The 17,207-nt window shown below is 41.9% G+C and overlaps 1 protein-coding gene across 1 annotated transcript in view; it reads left to right on the forward strand.

Annotated features, from left to right (window-relative positions):
• Window positions 1–14,277: 14,277 nt before the first annotated feature.
• Window positions 14,278–17,207, forward strand: part of LOC132402351 (bromodomain-containing protein 3-like) — a 101,528-nt gene continuing 98,598 nt past the window's right edge. Inside the window, exon 1 of the mRNA XM_059985230.1 lies at window positions 14,278–14,389. The gene's annotated coding sequence lies outside the window, so the exon portion shown is untranslated. The remainder of the gene's footprint in view (window positions 14,390–17,207) is intronic.

Raw genomic sequence — 17,207 nt, forward strand, 5'->3', positions numbered from 1 at the left:
ATTTCACTTTGCAAACATCTTTTTTCTCAACCAAGACACCCAAGATCAAGAATGACTTCCTACCACTCTAGTTTTGTGGCTTCTGAGGTGACTAATGATACCAAAATGAGGATCTCACACGATGGAGCAAGAAATGTCTAACAGGAAGAGGTTAGGTAAGATCTTTGTAGTGGTCGTAGATTGTGAAATTGTTTCCTCCTGCTGCTAACACAGAACTGAGTTAAGATGCATGGACTCAAGCCTCTCAAACTGAGTGCCTCTTCTGCATTTTGACTGGTATTGTGCCAGAAGTTCCCAGAATCAGTGCAGATCAGTCAGCAAAACGAAGGAATTGGTTGTTGACTTCAGAAGGAGTATGACCTTTGCACGACCCCATCTACATCGGTGGTGTGCAGGTGGAACAGGTCAAATGCTTTAAGTTCCTTAGGGTCAATATCACAAATGACCTGACTTAGTCTAACCAAGCAGAGTCTACTGCCAAGAAGGCCCACCAGTGCCTTTAATTCCTGAGAAAGCTGAAGAAATTTGGCCTGTCCCCTAAATCCCTCACTAATTTTTATAGATGCACCGTAGGATGCATTCTTCTAGGGTGCATCACAACCTGGTATGAAAGTTGTCTTGTCCAAGACCAGAAGAAGCTGTAGAAGATCGTGAACACAGCCCAGCACATCTCATAAACCAATCTTCCATCCTTGGACTCACTTTACACCGCACGCTGTCGGAGCAGTGCTGCCAGGATAATCAAGGACACGACCCACCCAGCCAACACACTTTTTGTCTCTCTTCGTTCTGGGACAAGTTTCAGGAGCATGAAGATTCGTACGGCCAGATTTGGGAAGAGCTTCTTTCCAACTGTGATAAGACTGCTGAACGGATCCCAACCCTGATCTGGGCCGTACCTTCCAAATATCCAGACATGTCTCTAGGTTTTTTTTTTGCACTACCTTTTCTATTTTTTATTATGATTTATAATTTAAATTTTTATTATATTTACTACTGCTTTGTACTCCAGGGAGCGTGAAGCGTAGAACCAAATATCGCTGTGATGATTATATGCTCTAGTATCAATTGTTTGGCAACAATAAAGTAAAGATTTCTTTTCAAGGATGTTTTGAGTATATCCATTACTTTATCAATCTGGGAAACTTTTTTCTTGACAGAGCTCTGTTTTAAGAATGGCATCATAAGACCATAAGACATAGGAGCAGAATTAGGCCATTCAGCCCGAGTCTGCTCCATCATGGCCAATCCCGGATCCCACTCAACCCCATACACCTGCCTTCTCGGCATACTTAGTCCTGTAAATGAACAAAATATTCTGCCTCACACAGCTGACTTGGTGTAACAAAGGCTTCAGTACTGGGGGTATTGGACCAGGAGAGGACAATGACCATGGTTTCTTTATTCTTTCATGGCCTACTGATCAGAAGTAACACTTGCCCTTTTACTGCATCTCCCCATTATTAAAATATAACATAAAGCTCTTCAGCAAGGTTTTGATCCAGTGCCTTAGTATCTTGCCATTGCATCCCTGACATAAAACACATCATGTATTGTGAGAAAGATGTAAACTATTTCATAATTACAGGCACATTGACTAAACATTTGATAAGAATACAATCAACATGTTTTCTTCCTTCTTGTAAAAGGTTGTATTCAATGTTCACTAGTTGCTGTTGCTGGAAGAAGCCATGCCCATGCAGTCAACCTCACCTTGAGTATGCTGCACCTTATGGCCCGGAGAGTAATGTTACGGATAGTACCGATGCTGGTTCTGAGCTTGGATATAGTAGCTTTCAATCACTTGCTGACATTTCATTTAAATAACATCACTGTGCACATTTTGCACAGCATATTGTTGTTGCTTCACCAAATCTACCTTTTCTGCTTTTCCTTCAAAAATATGGATATCTGTACCATTCTTTCATTGCATCTGTGAAAAATGCTGAAACACGGCAATGTAGCAGTCAGCATAACATTATTATAGCCCTAGATGTATGATCAGGATTCAATTCCTGCTGCTGTCTGTAATGAGTTTGTATGTTCTCTGTGACTGTGTGGCCTTCCTTCCACGTTCCAAAGATGTACGGGTTAAGGTTAGCAAGTTATGATAAGCTCCAGGAGGATTTGAATATTTTTCTCCAACATTTAAAGAGAATGGAAGGGAGAGGTAGCAAACATGTACCTCTTGTTTGAGAACATAAGATGTAGCTGGCCCAGAGTGCAACTACTCGACAAGAGAGAATAAATGTTCAAGGAGGTGAATGAGGTGGAGTGAGATGAGAGGCAGAAAGTGGTGGAGATTTGACACTCATCCAAAAATGGTCATTGTTAATTTTAAATTTGAGCTACATCTCTGATAATCCAAGGTATTAAGTAGTGTGTTGAAAAGATAAACACACTACTTAATACCTTAAAAGTTTCAGATTAGCCAGGTACCTTAGCACAGGAACAGGGTCACTTCAGCCCATAATACTGCATCAAACTAATTAACTGATAATACCTAATTAAACTAATTCCTTCTTCCTGCAGTGTCCATATTCCTCCACTCACTTCCTGCGTCAGAACCTCTCAAAACAGCTCTCTAGTGAGTGCCCCCTCAACCACCCCTGGAAGCATGCTACAGGTACCAATGCCCTAAAAATAGCTTGCTCAATACATTTCCTTTGAATTTTTCCCTTTCTCACCATAAATATATACTCTCTAGTATTAGATATTTTGACCCTTGGAAAAAGATACCATTTTTTCCCCCCTTCTAACTCGGAGCAGGTGTGAATTTATCTCAAGTGAGCCTCTTTTTCAACTAGACTAACAATAACAAATATAGTTTTCTAATTTTGTAACTGGATCAACTAAAATGAGCAAAATTCATAAAGGTACATAAGAAAACAGGATAAACTTAATTGTCCCTTTATAACTGAAATTAAATCTCCACTCCTACAGTTCTTAGTTGTAAAAACAACGGCCGCCTCTTAAACTCTCAATGGTATTTTAAAGGAGTCTAAAACGATGCTCAGTAGTACGCATTAGGTTCTTTGTCGAAGCTTCTACAACTTTGTCTTAATTTCGATGATTAAATTTGAACCAGGTACCAACTTTTGTTCTCTAATATAAACAAGCTGCGTCGAGGGTGATGTCATCCGGGCCGCGCGCTATTTACGGTCGCGCCAGTTCGCGTGCACGCGTGCTGCTCGCTCCCGGTCGTCAGTTTGAAAAAGGTCAGTTCAGTACTATAGCTGGTTTAATGGCTCAGCGACAACTCGAAAAGATACTTCCTCCTACAGAGTCACAGGAAAGGAAAGCTTCTTTATATTAAAACGGAGGTTGTTTTCCCATTGACTGGAGTGACACCATCCCAGTCCTTCACAAATCTCAGTCAGCCCTGTATGCATTTGGGCGAAGGGACAGACCGTGTTGTGACTGGTTTACAAACAGGAATGAGGGGAAAATGTGAGAAGGGTGCCTGCCTATTATGTTCGTGTCATACACAAAGCTTATTAGTTTAAAAATGCCATTGTATCTTCTGAGAATGCACAGGGTATGGAGTATTATTCAATTAATAAAAAGTTAGCTTGATGATTGGTAAAGATGTGGTGGGCTGAATGGCCTGTTGCAATGTATAAAACTATGACTAACCTAATTTGTAACTGGCAGAAAAGGGACTGTGTGTTTTCACTGCTCTCCAATTTGGTCAGCTGTCTCCTCTGGGGATCAAATGTGGGAGTGAAATTATAGGAAAGCCTTATCTTTTCAACATGCCTGGAATTTATTTTCTTTTATGGTAACCTCTGCCCTCTTCCTCCAACCACATATAGACATGCTGTTTTTTTTTTAAATTGTTATAAACTTGTACCTTGGTGTTATTTTAATTGAGTGAAAATGTTTCCAACTTCTCCAAATTAGTGCAGTTAACAACAGCATACTATTGGTACTAGAAATCAGTAACAATTTTGTGTGCCAACAGTTGAATATTATTGGAAGTTCTTAGCAAATCAGGCAGCACCTGCTCAGAGAGAGAGAATTAAATGCCAGGTTGAATGAAGTGATTTCCTGAATTGAACATTAATCAGAATCACGTTTATTATCACTGACATGTGTCATTAAATGAGTTACTGAGCTGTGTACTTTTTATTGTTTTCAATTAAGTTAAATATAGAAAAAAAATCTATATATGAAATTTATTAAAAAAGCAACATTTTTGCACTTATAATTAAGTCATGGCCTCGTCCTGAGTAGTTTTAATAGATTGCATTGAAAATAAATGGGGTACAATCCAGCAATTAGTTGTGATTCTAATCATGAGATTTAGAGTGAGCCTACACTAGATGATGTGAAATAACAGCAGTCTTGCCTGCTTTTGTAGTGTTGAATTGACTATGGTGCTAGTATTTGCAAAATTTAATTCAGTTCTTTTATGCAAAGTTGTTGGTAGTTGTCAATGTTCGTAATAGGAATTTCTAATCTTGACATGAACCATTAACAGTGTGGTCTAGCTCCAAATTGAGAGGCTGTCTTTTTGTTTATAACTTTTTGGAGTGTTCCCAAAATACCACCACCATAAGATATTGCAGAAATAAGCCATTTCTCCCATTGAGTCTGCTCTGCCATTCCATCATGACTAATTTATTGTTCTCCCTCAACCCCATTCTCTTGCCTTCTCTCCATAACCTTTGACACCTGTATTAATCCGGAACCTATTTCTGAACCAACATGTCGAGAAACCAACTAGAGAGCAGGCCATTTCAAGATTGGGTATTGAGCAATGAGGAAGGGCTAGTTAGCAATCTTGTCGTGCAAGGCCCCTTGGGTAAGAGTGACCATAATATGGTGGAATTCTTCATTAAGACGGAGAGTGACATAGTTAATTCAGAAACAAAGGTTCTGAACTTAAAGAAGGGTAACTTTGAAGGTATGAGACGTGAATTAGCTAAGATAGACTAGCAAATGATACTTAAAGAGTTGACGGTGGATATGCAATGGCAAGCATTTAAAGATCGCATGGATGAACTACAACAATTGTTCATCCCAGTTTGGCAAAAGAATAAACCAGGGAAGGTAGTGCACCCATGGCTGACGAGGGAAATTAGGGATAGTATCAAGTCCAAAGAAGAAACATATAAATTAGCAAAAAAAAAAGCGGCACACCTGAGGACTGGGAGAAATTCAGAGACCAGCAGAGGAGAACAAAGGGCTTAATTAGGAAAGGGAAAAAAGATTGAGAGAAAGCTGACAGGGAACATAAAAACTGACTGTAAAAGCTTTTATAGATATGTGAAAAGACAAAGATTGGTCAAGACAAATGTAGGTCCTTTACAGTCAGAAACAGGTGAATTGATCATAGGGAACAAAGACATGGCAGACCAATTGAATAACTACTTTGGTTTTGCCTTCACTAAGGAGGACATAAATAATCTTCCGGAATTAGTAAGGGACCGAGGGTCTAGTGAGATGGAGGAACTGAGGGAAATGCATGTTAGTAGGGAAGTGGTGTTAGGTAAATTGAAGGGATTAAAGGCAGATAAATCCCCAGGGCCAGAAGGTCTGCATCCCAAGAAATAGTGGATGCATTAGTGACAATTTTTCAAAACTCCTTAGATTCTGGATTAGTTCCTGAGGATTGGAGGGTGGCTAATGTAACCCCACTTTTTAAAAAAGGAGGGAGAGAGAAACCGGGGAATTATAGACCGGTTAGTCTGACATCGGTGGTGGGGAAAATGCTAGAGTCGGTTATCAAAGATGTGATAACAGCACATTTGGAAAGAGGTGAAATCATCGGGCAAAGTCAGCATGGATTTGTGAAAGGAAAATCATATCTGATGAATCTTATAGAATGTTTTGAAGATGTAACTAGTAGAGTGGATAGGGGAGAGCCAGTGGATGTGGTATATTTAGATTTTCAAAAGGCTTTTGACAAGGTCCCACACAGGAGATTAGTGTGAAAACTTAAAGCACATGGTATTGGGGGTATGGTATTGATGTGGATAGAGAACTGGTTGGCTGACAGGAAGCAAAGAGTGGGAGTAAACAGGACCTTTTCAGAATGGCAGGCAGTGACTAGTGGGGTACCGCAAGGCTCAGTGCTGGGACTCCAGTTGTTTACAATATATATTAATTATTTAGACGAGGGAATTAAATGCAGCATCTCCAAGTTTGCTGATGACACAAAGCTGGGCGGCGGTGTTAGCTGTGAGGAGGATGCTAAGAGGATGCAGGGTGACTTGCATCCTGAGTGAGTGGGCAAATTCATGGCAGATGCAATTTAATATGGATAAATGTGAGGTTATCCACTTTGGTTGCAAGAACAGGAAAACAGATTATTATCTGAATGGTGGCTGATTAGGAAAAGGGGAGATGCAACGAGACCTGGGTGTCATTGTACACCAGTCATTGAAGGTGGGCATGTAGGTACAGCAGGCGGTGAAAAAGGCAAATGGTATGTTGACATTCATAGCAAAAGGATTTGAGTACAGGAGCAGGGAGGTTCTACTGCAGTTGTACAAGGCCTTGGTGAGACAGCACCTAGAATATTGTGTGCAGTTTTGGTCCCCTAATCTGAGGAAAGACATTCTTGCCATAGAGGGAGTACAGAGAAGATTCACCAGATTGATTCCTGGGATGGCAGGACTTTCATATGAAGAAAGACTGGATCAGCTAGGCTTATACTCACTGGAATTTAGAAGATTGAGGGGGATCTTATTGAAAGGGATTGGAAGGCTCGATGCAGGAAGATTGTTTCTGATGTTGGGGAAGACCAGAACGAGGGGTCACAGTTTAAGGATAAAGGGGAAGCCTTTTAGGACCGAGATGAGGAAAAACTTCTTCAGACAGAGAGTGGTGAATCTGTGGAATTCTCTGCCACAGGAAACAGTTGAGGCTGGTTCATTGGCTATATTTAAGAGGAAGTTAGATATGGTGCTTGTGGCTAAAGGGATCGGGGGTATGGAGAGAAAGCAGGTACAGGGTTCTGAGTTGGATGATTAGCCATGATCATACTGAATGGCGTTGCAGGCTCGAAGGGCTGAATGGCCTACTCCTGCACCTATTTTCTGTTTCTATTTACCTCTGCTTTAAATTATTTGCCTTCCACAGTTGTCCATGTCGATGAATTCCACAGATTCGCACCCTCTGGTTAAAGAAATTCCTCCTCATCTCTTTTGTCCTTGTCTTCTGAGGCTGTGTCCTCTGGTCCTAGACTCCCCCACTGTAGGAAACAGCCACTCTATGTCCACTCTATGTAGAACCTTCAATGAGATCGCTCCTCATTCTGCTAAACTCCTCTGATTACAGGCCCCAGAGCCATAAAACACTCCTTGGATATTAACCCTTTCATTTCCGGAATAATTCTCGAGCAACTCCTCTGTAACTTCTCCAATGCTAGTGCATTCTTTCTTAGAAACAGGGCCCAAAACTACTCGCCATATTCCAAGTGCAACCCAACCAATGCCTTATAGAGCCTAGCTCGTCCCCTCAAAATGACTGCTAGCATCATATTTGCCTTCCTTGCACTACCCATTCAACCTGCAAGGAATCCTACAATAGGAATCTCATGTTTTTCTTTTGGTCTATGTTGACCTTTTTTCTGTATAGTTAACATTTCAGTGTTCAACTTTATTGACGTTCAGTGTGGTGAGCTTTTAGTTTTACTAGCTTTAAAATAAAATATTTAGAAAGTAAAATCCTAGTCAATAGGTTGCTCTAAAAGAAATCAAAGACATGGACTGATGTGGTACATTTGTATAGTGATTATAGAAGCTACAAGAAGTCTTTATTCTTTGATTGTAGAATTATATGTGTAAGGTGTAGTGATGCATGCAGGCCTAAATCCTCCTTGAAGGTTGATTTTGCCATTTGCTGACTCTTTATTCAAATATGCTTGAATGTTGATGTGAAACTATTGTGCAATCTGCCAGAAAATGGACTTGGCAATTGGTTTTTGTTTACTGAAACAATTAGCTGCTTGGTTAAATATTGGAGATGGTTCACAAAACTTGCACTAGATGACACAACCTTTAAAGATCGTAATTTTGTTTCAGTTCCATGATTGTCCAGGATTTCTTTTTATAAACACAAATGCGTCATCATTCAGTTATTCACATACACTGCACTGCTGAATGTCACCTCGCACCACTAAGTTCAAGAACAGTTACCTCAACCATCAGGTCCTTGAACAAAAGGGGATAGCTACACTCACTTAAGAACGCTGTTATATTGTTATTTCATGCTTATTATTTATTGTTATTTATATTTGCATCTCACCTTGTTTACAGTTAACAGTTCCTGATGTTTACAGTTACTGTCCTATAGATTTGCTAAGTATGCCCGCAGAAAAAGAATCTCGGGGTTGTATGTGCTGACATGTATGTACTCTGATAATACATTTTACTTTGAACTTTATAACTGAAATAAATCCCTCAATGATTCCTTTGTCAATTCGTCCCTCCCAGCACTTATCCCTGCAAGTGGCCTAAGTGCTACGCCTGTCCATTCACTAACCCCCTCGCCAAACAGTCCTTCCAGGTGAGGCGACAGTTCAGCTGCAGGTCTGCTGAGATTATCTGTTGTGTCTGATGCTCCCGATGTGGCCTCTACAATTGTGAGACCATGTAAATTAGGGGACTGCTTTGTTAAGCACCTCAGCTCAATTCACCAAGAACAGATCTTTCCAGTCACCAAACATTTTAATTCCAAATATCATTCCCATTCCAACATGTCTGTCCACGGCCACCTCTTGTGCCAAGGTGAGCCATGAGGCCGCCCTCAGGGTGGAGGAGCAATACCTTGTATTCCATCCAGGTAGCCTCTAACCTGATGGCATGAATATTGATTTCTCCTTCAGTAAAAATATTTTCCCCCTTCTCTTCTATTCCCCATTCTGACCTTTTACCTCTTCTTGCCTGCCAATGACTTCCCCCTGGATCACCCCCCCTTCCCTTTCTCCTATGGTCCACTCTCGTCTCTGATCAGGTTCCTTCTTCTCTAGCCCTTGACCTTTTCCATCAAACTGGTTTCACACTTTTTATTCTGGCATCTTCCCTCTTCCATCTCAATCCTGAAGAACGATCTCAGCTTGAATTGTCAACTGTTTATTCATTTCCTTAGATGCTGTCTGATCTGTTGAATTTCTCCAGCATTTTGTGTATGGTGTTCTCCCATCTTTGCTGCTGCAGTTTGGAGGACATGGGTAATTCACTTTTTGCTATTTTGTACTAATATTTTTAGAGCTCAAGAAGTTCACATATCTACATGTAGACTGGTAAATCAAATTAGGGGTAATAGTATGGAGGATGAATTTGTGGACTCTGAGAGATGATGTTCTAGATCAGTATGTTGAGAAACTAATGAGGGACAAACCATAAACATGAGAAGTTCTGCAGATGCTGGAAATCTAAAGCAACACACAAAATGCTGGAGGAACTCAGCAGGTCAGACAGCAACTATGGAAATGAAAAAGCTGTTGACATTTCAGGCCAAGACCCATCTTCAGGACTGGAAAGGAAGGGGGGATGATGACAGAATAAAAAGGTGGAGAGATGGGAAGGAGGACAGCTAGAGGATGATCGGTGAAGCCAGGTGGGTGGGAAAGGTAAATGGCTGGAGAAGAAAGAATCTGATAGGAGAAGAGAATGGACCACAGGAGGAAGGAAAGGAGGAAGGGACCCAGGTGGAATTGATAGGCAGATGACAAGAGGTAAGGGGTCAGAGTAGGGAATAGAAGAAGGGAGGAGGGAATGAGTTTTTTTTTACCGGAAGTAGAAATAGATTTCCATGCCATCAGTTTGGAGGCTATCCAGATGGAATACAAGGTGTTGCTGCTCTACAAGGGTGGCCTCATCATGGCATAAGAGGCCATGGACCAAACTGTTGGAACAGGAATGGGAATCTGAATTAAAATGTTTGGCCATGGGAAAGTTTTGCTTTTGGCAGATGAAGCGGAGGTGTTCGACAAAGCGGTCCCCAGACCTACAACCGGTTTCACCAACGTTGACGAGGTCACATTGGAAGCACTGGACATAATAGATGACCCCAGCAGATTCACAGGTGAAGTGTTGCCTCACCTGGAAGGAGCCCTGAATGAAGGTGAGGGTGCAGGTGTAGCACATTGGCCGCTCTCATGAGGGAAAAGGCTGTTTTAGATCTACAGTGAAAAAACCTCTGGCACAGAGGTTGAACTCTCAACTAGAAAGGGGAGGAGGGAAGAGAAGAGAGCGATAGTTTTAGGGGATTCTATAGTCAGGGGGGGAGATAGGAGATTTTGTGGGGCAGATCGGGAGTCTCGGATGGTATGTTGCCTCCCTGGTGCCAGGGTCCGGGACATCTCAGATCGGGTGCAGGCTATTCTTGAGAACGAGGGCATGAACCCAGATGTAGTGGTCCATGTAGGGACCAACGATGTAGGTAAGGTGAGTGAGGGGGTCCTGCTTAGAGAGTTCAGGGAGTTAGGAGTGAAGCTGAAAGGCAGGACCTCCAGGGTGACAATCTCGGGATTGCTATCTGTGCCACGTGCGAGTGAGGTGAAGAATAGAATGATTATGCACATCAATACGAGGCTGAGAGCATGGTGCAGGAAGGAAGGGTTCAGGTTTTTGGATAATTGGTCTTGTTCCAGGGACATTGGGATCTGTTTCGAAGGGACGGTCTACATCTGAACTGGAGGGGTACTAGCATTCTTGCAGGAGTGTTTGCTAGTGCTGCTCGGGGGAGTTTAAACTAGATGTGCAGGGGGCAGGGATCCAGATCCAGAGGGTTGGTCAGAAGGAGCATGGGATTAAATGTGTAGAAGGTTTGGGTGATCTTGAGAAGGTCATCAAAATTCAGGGTGCAATTAGCCTGATGGAAGTTCAAGGAGCTGGGTTGGGTACAGTAGACAGTGTTTTAAGCAAAGAGAGGAGGAATGGGCTCAGAATTCTATACTTGAATGCACGTAGTGTCAGAAATAAGACAGATGAGCTTGAAGCTCAGATGAAAATGGGGAACTACGATATTGTTGGGATAATGGAGACATGGCTGCAAGGGGATCAGGCCTGGGAATTGAGTGTACCAGGGTATACGTGCTATCGTAGAGACAGAAATATGGGAAGAGGGGGTGGGGTGGCCCTGTTGGTGAGGAATGAGATTCAGTCCTTAGCAAGAGGTGACTTGGGAACAGGGGAAGTAGAGTCTGTGTGGATTGAGCTGAGGAACAGTAAGGGTAAAAAGACCCTAATGGGTGTTGTGTATAGGCCCCCAAACAGTAGCGTGGATATTGGGTACAAGTTGATTAGGGAGTTAACATTGGCATGTGCTAAAGGTAATGCAGTCGTTATGGGAGATTTCAACATGCAGGTGAACTGGGAGAATCAGGTAGGTGCTGGACCCCAGGATAGGGAGTTTGTGGAGTGTCTAAGGGATGTATTTTTGGAACAGCTTGTGCTTGAGCCAACCAGGAACGAGGCTATTTTGGACTTGGTGATGTGTAATGAACAGGAATTGATAGGTGATCTTGAAGTAAAGGAGCCATTAGGAAGTAGTGATTATAACATGATAAGTTTTTATCTACAATTTGAGAGGGATAGGGGCAGATCAGAGGTGTCAGTGTTGCAATTAAATAAAGGAGACTACGGAGCCATGAGGGAAGAGCTGGCCAAAGTTAAATGGGCGGATGCCCTGGCAGGAAAGACAGTGGATCAGCAGTGGCAGATATTCTTGGGGATGATACAAAAGATGCAAAAGCAGTTCATTCCAATGAGAAGGAAGGATTCAAAGAGGGGGAAGGGGTCACAGTGGTTGACAAAGGAAGTCAGAGATTGTATAGCATTAAAGAAAAAGAAGTATGACAGGGCTAAGATGAGTGGGAATACAGATGATTGGGAAAGTTTTAAGGAACAGCAGATCTTAACTAAAAAAGCAATACGGAGAGAAAAATCAGGTATGAGCTCAGTCTAGCCAGGAATATAAAAGGGGATAGCAAAAGCTTTTTTAGCTATGTGAAGAGAAAGAAGATAGTTAAGAACAATGTTGGCCCTTTGAAGAATGAATTGGGAGAAATTGTTATGGGAAAGAGGGAAATGGCAACAGAATTTAATGCGTACTTTAGATCTGTCTTCACCAGGGAGGACACAAGCAATCTCCCAGGTGTATGGATGGGCCAGGGTCATAAGATATCAGAGGAATTGAGACAGATTGACATTAGGAAAGAAACTGTGATGAGTAGACTGGTAGGACTGAAGGCTAATAAATCCCCGGGTCCAGATGGTCTGCATCCGAGGGTTCTAAAAGAGGTGGCTCAGGAAATTGCAGATGTATTGGTAATCATTTTCCAATGTTCCTTAGATTCAGGATCAGTTCCTGAAGATTGGAGAGTGGCTAATGTTATCCCACTTTTCAAGAAGGGAGGGAAGGAGAAAACGGAGAACTATCGCCCTGTTAGCCTAACGTCAGTCGTGGGGAAGATGCTTGAGTCCATTATTAAGGACGAAATAGTGGCACATCTAGATGGCAGAAATAGGATTAGGCTGAGCCAGCATGGATTTACCAAGGGCAAATCATGCTTGACTAATCTGTTGGAGTTTTTTGAGGGTGTAACAAGGATGTTAGACGAGGGTAAGCCAGTGGATGTTGTGTACCTAGATTTTCAGAAGGCATTCGATAAGGTGCCACATAGGAGATTGGTGAGTAAAATCAGAGCTCATGGCATTGGGGGCAGGGTTTCAACATGGATAGAAAACTGGTTGGCAGATAGAAAGCAAAGGGTAGCAGTGAATGGGTGTTTCTCGGACTGGCTGGAGGTGACTAGTGGGGTACCACAGGGCTCTGTATTGGGACCACAGCTCTTTACGATTTATGTCAACGATTTAGATGAGGGCATTGAAAACTATATCAGCAAGATTGCTGACGATACTAAACTGGGTGGCAGTGTGACATGCGAAGAGGACGTTAGGAGAATACAGGGAGACTTGGATAGGCTGGGTGAGTGGGCAGATACTTGGCAGATGTCATTCAATGTGAATAAATGTGAAGTTATCCACTTTGGAAGCAGGAACAAGAGGGCAGAGTATTGTCTGAACGGTGTAGAGTTAGGTAAGGGAGAAATGAAAAGAGACCTAGGAGTCCTAGTTCACCAGTCAATGAAGGTGAATGAGCAAGTGCAACAGGCAGTGAAGAGGGCAAATGGAATGTTGGCCCTTGTTACAAGGGGAATTGAGTACAAGAGCAAGGATGTCCTTTTGCATTTGTACAGGGCCCTGGTGAGACCACACCTGGAATATTGTGTACAGTTTTGGTCTCCAGGTTTGAGGAAGGACATTCTGGCAATTGAGGAAGTGCAGCGTAGATTCACTAGGTTGATTCCTGGGATGGCAGGGCTGTCTTACGTAGAGAGATTGGAGAGATTGGGCTTGTACACGCTGGAATTGAGGAGATTGAGAGGGGATCTGATTGAAACGTTTAAGATAATTAAAGGATTTGATAGGATTGAGGCAGGTAATATGTTCCAGATGTTGGGAGAGTCCAGTACCAGAGGGCATGGATTGAGAATAAGAGGTCAGTTATTTAAAACAGAGTTGAGGAAGAGCTTCTTCTCCCAGAGAGTTGTGGAGGTGTGGAATGCACTGCCTTGGAAGACGGTGGAGGCCAATTCTCTGGATGCTTTCAAGAAGGAGTTAGATAGATATCTGATGGATAGGGGAATCAAGGGATATGGGGACATGGCAGGGACTGGGTATTGATAGTGAATGATCAGCCATGATCTCAGAATGGCGGTGCAGACTCGAGGGGCCGAATGGTCTACTTCTGCACCTATTGTCTATTGTCTAAATATATATTTTTTTAAGAGGCCTTTGGAGAAGGTTTCAAAGGTACATTTAATGTCAGAGAAATGTATACAATATACATCCTGAAATGCTTTTTCTTTGCAACCATCCACAAAAACAGAGGAGTGCCCCAAAGAATGAATGACAGTTAAATGTTAGAACCCCAAAGTCACCCCCAGCTGTCCTCCCTCCCATGCATAAGCAGCAGCAAGCAACGATCCCCTCCCACCCATCAGCAAAAAAAAACATCAGCACCCACCACCAAGTACTCAAGCATGTAGCAAAGACACAGACTTGCAGTACCCCAAAGATTGCTCGTTCACCTGGTATTCGACATACCACAGGCTCTCTCTCTCCCTAATAAGGGAGAAAGGGATGTCTCCATTTCACATTGAGAGGGGAGACATAACAAACAACTCGCTGGTTTATGATGTTAAAAGTCTGTTCCGTCACTTTTTCAGAGCTCTATGTCCAAAGATCTCAGGTCTTTGAGCACACACCTAGAGATCTTCTGATTCCCATGAAGACACGCCAATTTTCAGCTGGGACACTGACCTTTGATCTGCCTGTCTCCAGAGCCACGAGATCTTGGACTTTCGAAGGTGAGCTAATCTCTTAGGCCACGTCCTTGGCATGTCGAATAATGGCCAGTCATGAAATCCCGACAGCGGGTCCCATTCCCGAAAAAATTGAAGTCAGCGTGTAACTCCAGGTCAGGGTCTTCAAAAGAACTCTGAAAGGGAAAAATAAAGATATTAAAGATAGAAATAGAGCTGTTTCTGAAGATGCAAACAAAGGAGTCACCATCTAGCGCCATCATGACCAAGGTCATGATTGGCTACTTGACGTTCTGGTGTTCAGATATTTCAAAAGGGATAGGGAGGGGAAGTTTATTTTTTTTTAAAAAAAGAGGTGAAAGGGTGGCATTGCTAATCAGGGATAGTACCACAGCTGTAGAAAAGGAGAATGTCTTGGAGGAATCATCTGCTGAGTGTGTGGGTGATATCAGAAGCAGAATGGGAGCAATCATTCTTTGGAGGTATTCTCTCGCTTTAAAACACCACCCCCCCCCCCCCCATAGTAAGAGGGCATATCACTGCCTAGTATGGGAACGGTACTTCCGTTAACCGCAGGTGTCTGCACAGAGTGGTGCGGACAGCCCAGCGCATCTGTAGATGTGAACTTCCCACTATTCAGGACATTTACAAAGACAGGTATGTTTAAGGAAAAAAGGATCATTGGGGACTCGAGTCACTCCAACCATGAACTATTCCAGCTGCTACCAACCGGGAAACTGTACCACAGCATAAAAGCCAGGATCAACAGACTCTGGGACAGCTTCTTCCACCAGGCCATCAGACTGATTAATTCATGCTGACACTACTGTATTTCTATGTTATATTGACTATCCTGTTGTACATACTATTATTATGATTGCAATTTGCACATTTGAATGGAGACATAACGTAAAGATTCATGTATTTGAAGGATGTAAGTAATAAAATCAACTCAATTAAAGTAGGCAGATTTTGGAAAGGTGCAAAGAAAATTCTATAGTATTTCTTTATTTTCCTGTAAATTCCTGTATGAAAATAAATCTTGTGGCAGTATATGGTGACAATTGCATATTTAGATAATAAATTGACTTTGAACTTTGAACCTCTCCAATAACTCAGAACCTCGAATCCAGCTAGCAACCTTGTAAATTTCTTTTACACAATCTTCAGCTTGAGAATGTCCTTTTTCACCTGAACTGCAGTGAATCCATTGGTATTCTACACCTCAGAGCAGGGGTTCCCAACCTTTTTTTTACTATGGGGCTCCTAACATTAACTGCAGGGGCTGTGGATCTCGGGTTGGGAATCCCCGCAGGGCTTTGGGGGTACAATCATAGATGAAGATAGTTTAATTGTTTTTGTTTGGATAGGAAGGGAATCAAAGGATATAGAACAAAGAGAAATAAAAATATCAGCCTTGACATTATTGAATGGTGGAGCAAGCTTGAGGTTTCATGGCATGTTCCTACTACTTTTTTAATCTATTATTTTGTGAGCTGCTTTGTAAGATTAACAGTATGTACTTTGGGTTTCTCCCTGCTGTTCAAGGAAATGCAAGCTCTATTTTAATAGTCTTCTGTTTTTGTTTAACTCTCTCCCTGCCCTTTATTGTAATAAAACATTCCTTTTCATTACCTTACCTTCTCTTGTTAACCCCCTTTCCTTTATGCTTCTTTCAATCTCTACTTAACCAGTTTGTCTTTTGTGCTTGCTGGCTAGTTTAGCTCCTTAGTTCAGGCATGTTGAAAATTGTGATAGGTATCCTGCCAGTTCTTTCCTGGACCCACCTGCTTGATAAAACTTGAAATAAAATATATCTTCTACAATTTCCAATCGTTCACAAAATGCTGGAGGAACTCGGCAGGTCTGACAATATCAATGGAAATGAATGAACAGTCGACATCTCAGGCCAAGACCTTCCAACCTGATGGCATGGATATTGATTTCTCCTTCTGGTAATTTCCCCCCCACCCCTTCTATTCCCCACTCTGGCTTTTTTCAACTGCCTATCACTTCTCCCTGTGCCCCCCTCCTATCCTTTCTCCTCTCCTATCAGATTCTTTCTTCTCCAGCTCTAGACCTTTTCCACCCACCTCGCTTCACCTATCACCTAGTTAGTCTCCGTCTCCTTCCCCTCCTCCTACCTTTTTATTCTAGCATCTTCCCCCTCCTTTTCGATCCTGAAGGAGGGTCTTGGCCAGAAATGTTGACTGTTCATTCATTTCCATAGATGCTGCCTAACCTGCTAGGTTCTGCCAGCATTTTGCATGTGTTGCTTTGGATTTCCAGTGTCTGCAGACTTCCTTATGTTTATGATTTCCAATCATTAGCATTCTTAATATTTTGTCTCTTTTATGTTGTTGCATCACGTGCAACTTCTTTTTGATAACTAACTTGTGATTAAATTGTGACTTAGTTAGTTTATCATTTAGTTTAATTGGACAAGTTTGATGTATTGATGTTGTTCTTTAAATTGTGATAATGATTGCGCAGATTTATACCCAGAGCACCATAATCCTATGGCATCTTTCACAGTCCAATTCAAACAGTCCTAATATTTGTATAAAAGAGGTAGTGCCCACAGTGTTTCTGATTAACTTTATGCAGTTCATTCAATTGTATTGTGTCATAATTAAATTTTATTTTCATAAATAAACACGTATTTTCTTTTTGAAGTAAGCTGTCCAGCTGGCAATTACTCATAATTTAAAACAAGGTTGATAATCCTATTTTTAAATGCTTATTGTAAAAAGAACACTATTTTTAGACTTCTGTTTTTTTTTTCAACTCAAGGGAAATGTTAGTTACTATGTTTGCTGGTTGTTAGTGATTTGTAATATGGAATAACATCTTCAGAAGTATA

This window comes from Hypanus sabinus, chromosome 11 (assembly GCF_030144855.1).
Source record: "Hypanus sabinus isolate sHypSab1 chromosome 11, sHypSab1.hap1, whole genome shotgun sequence".
Lineage (NCBI taxonomy): Eukaryota > Metazoa > Chordata > Chondrichthyes > Myliobatiformes > Dasyatidae > Hypanus > Hypanus sabinus.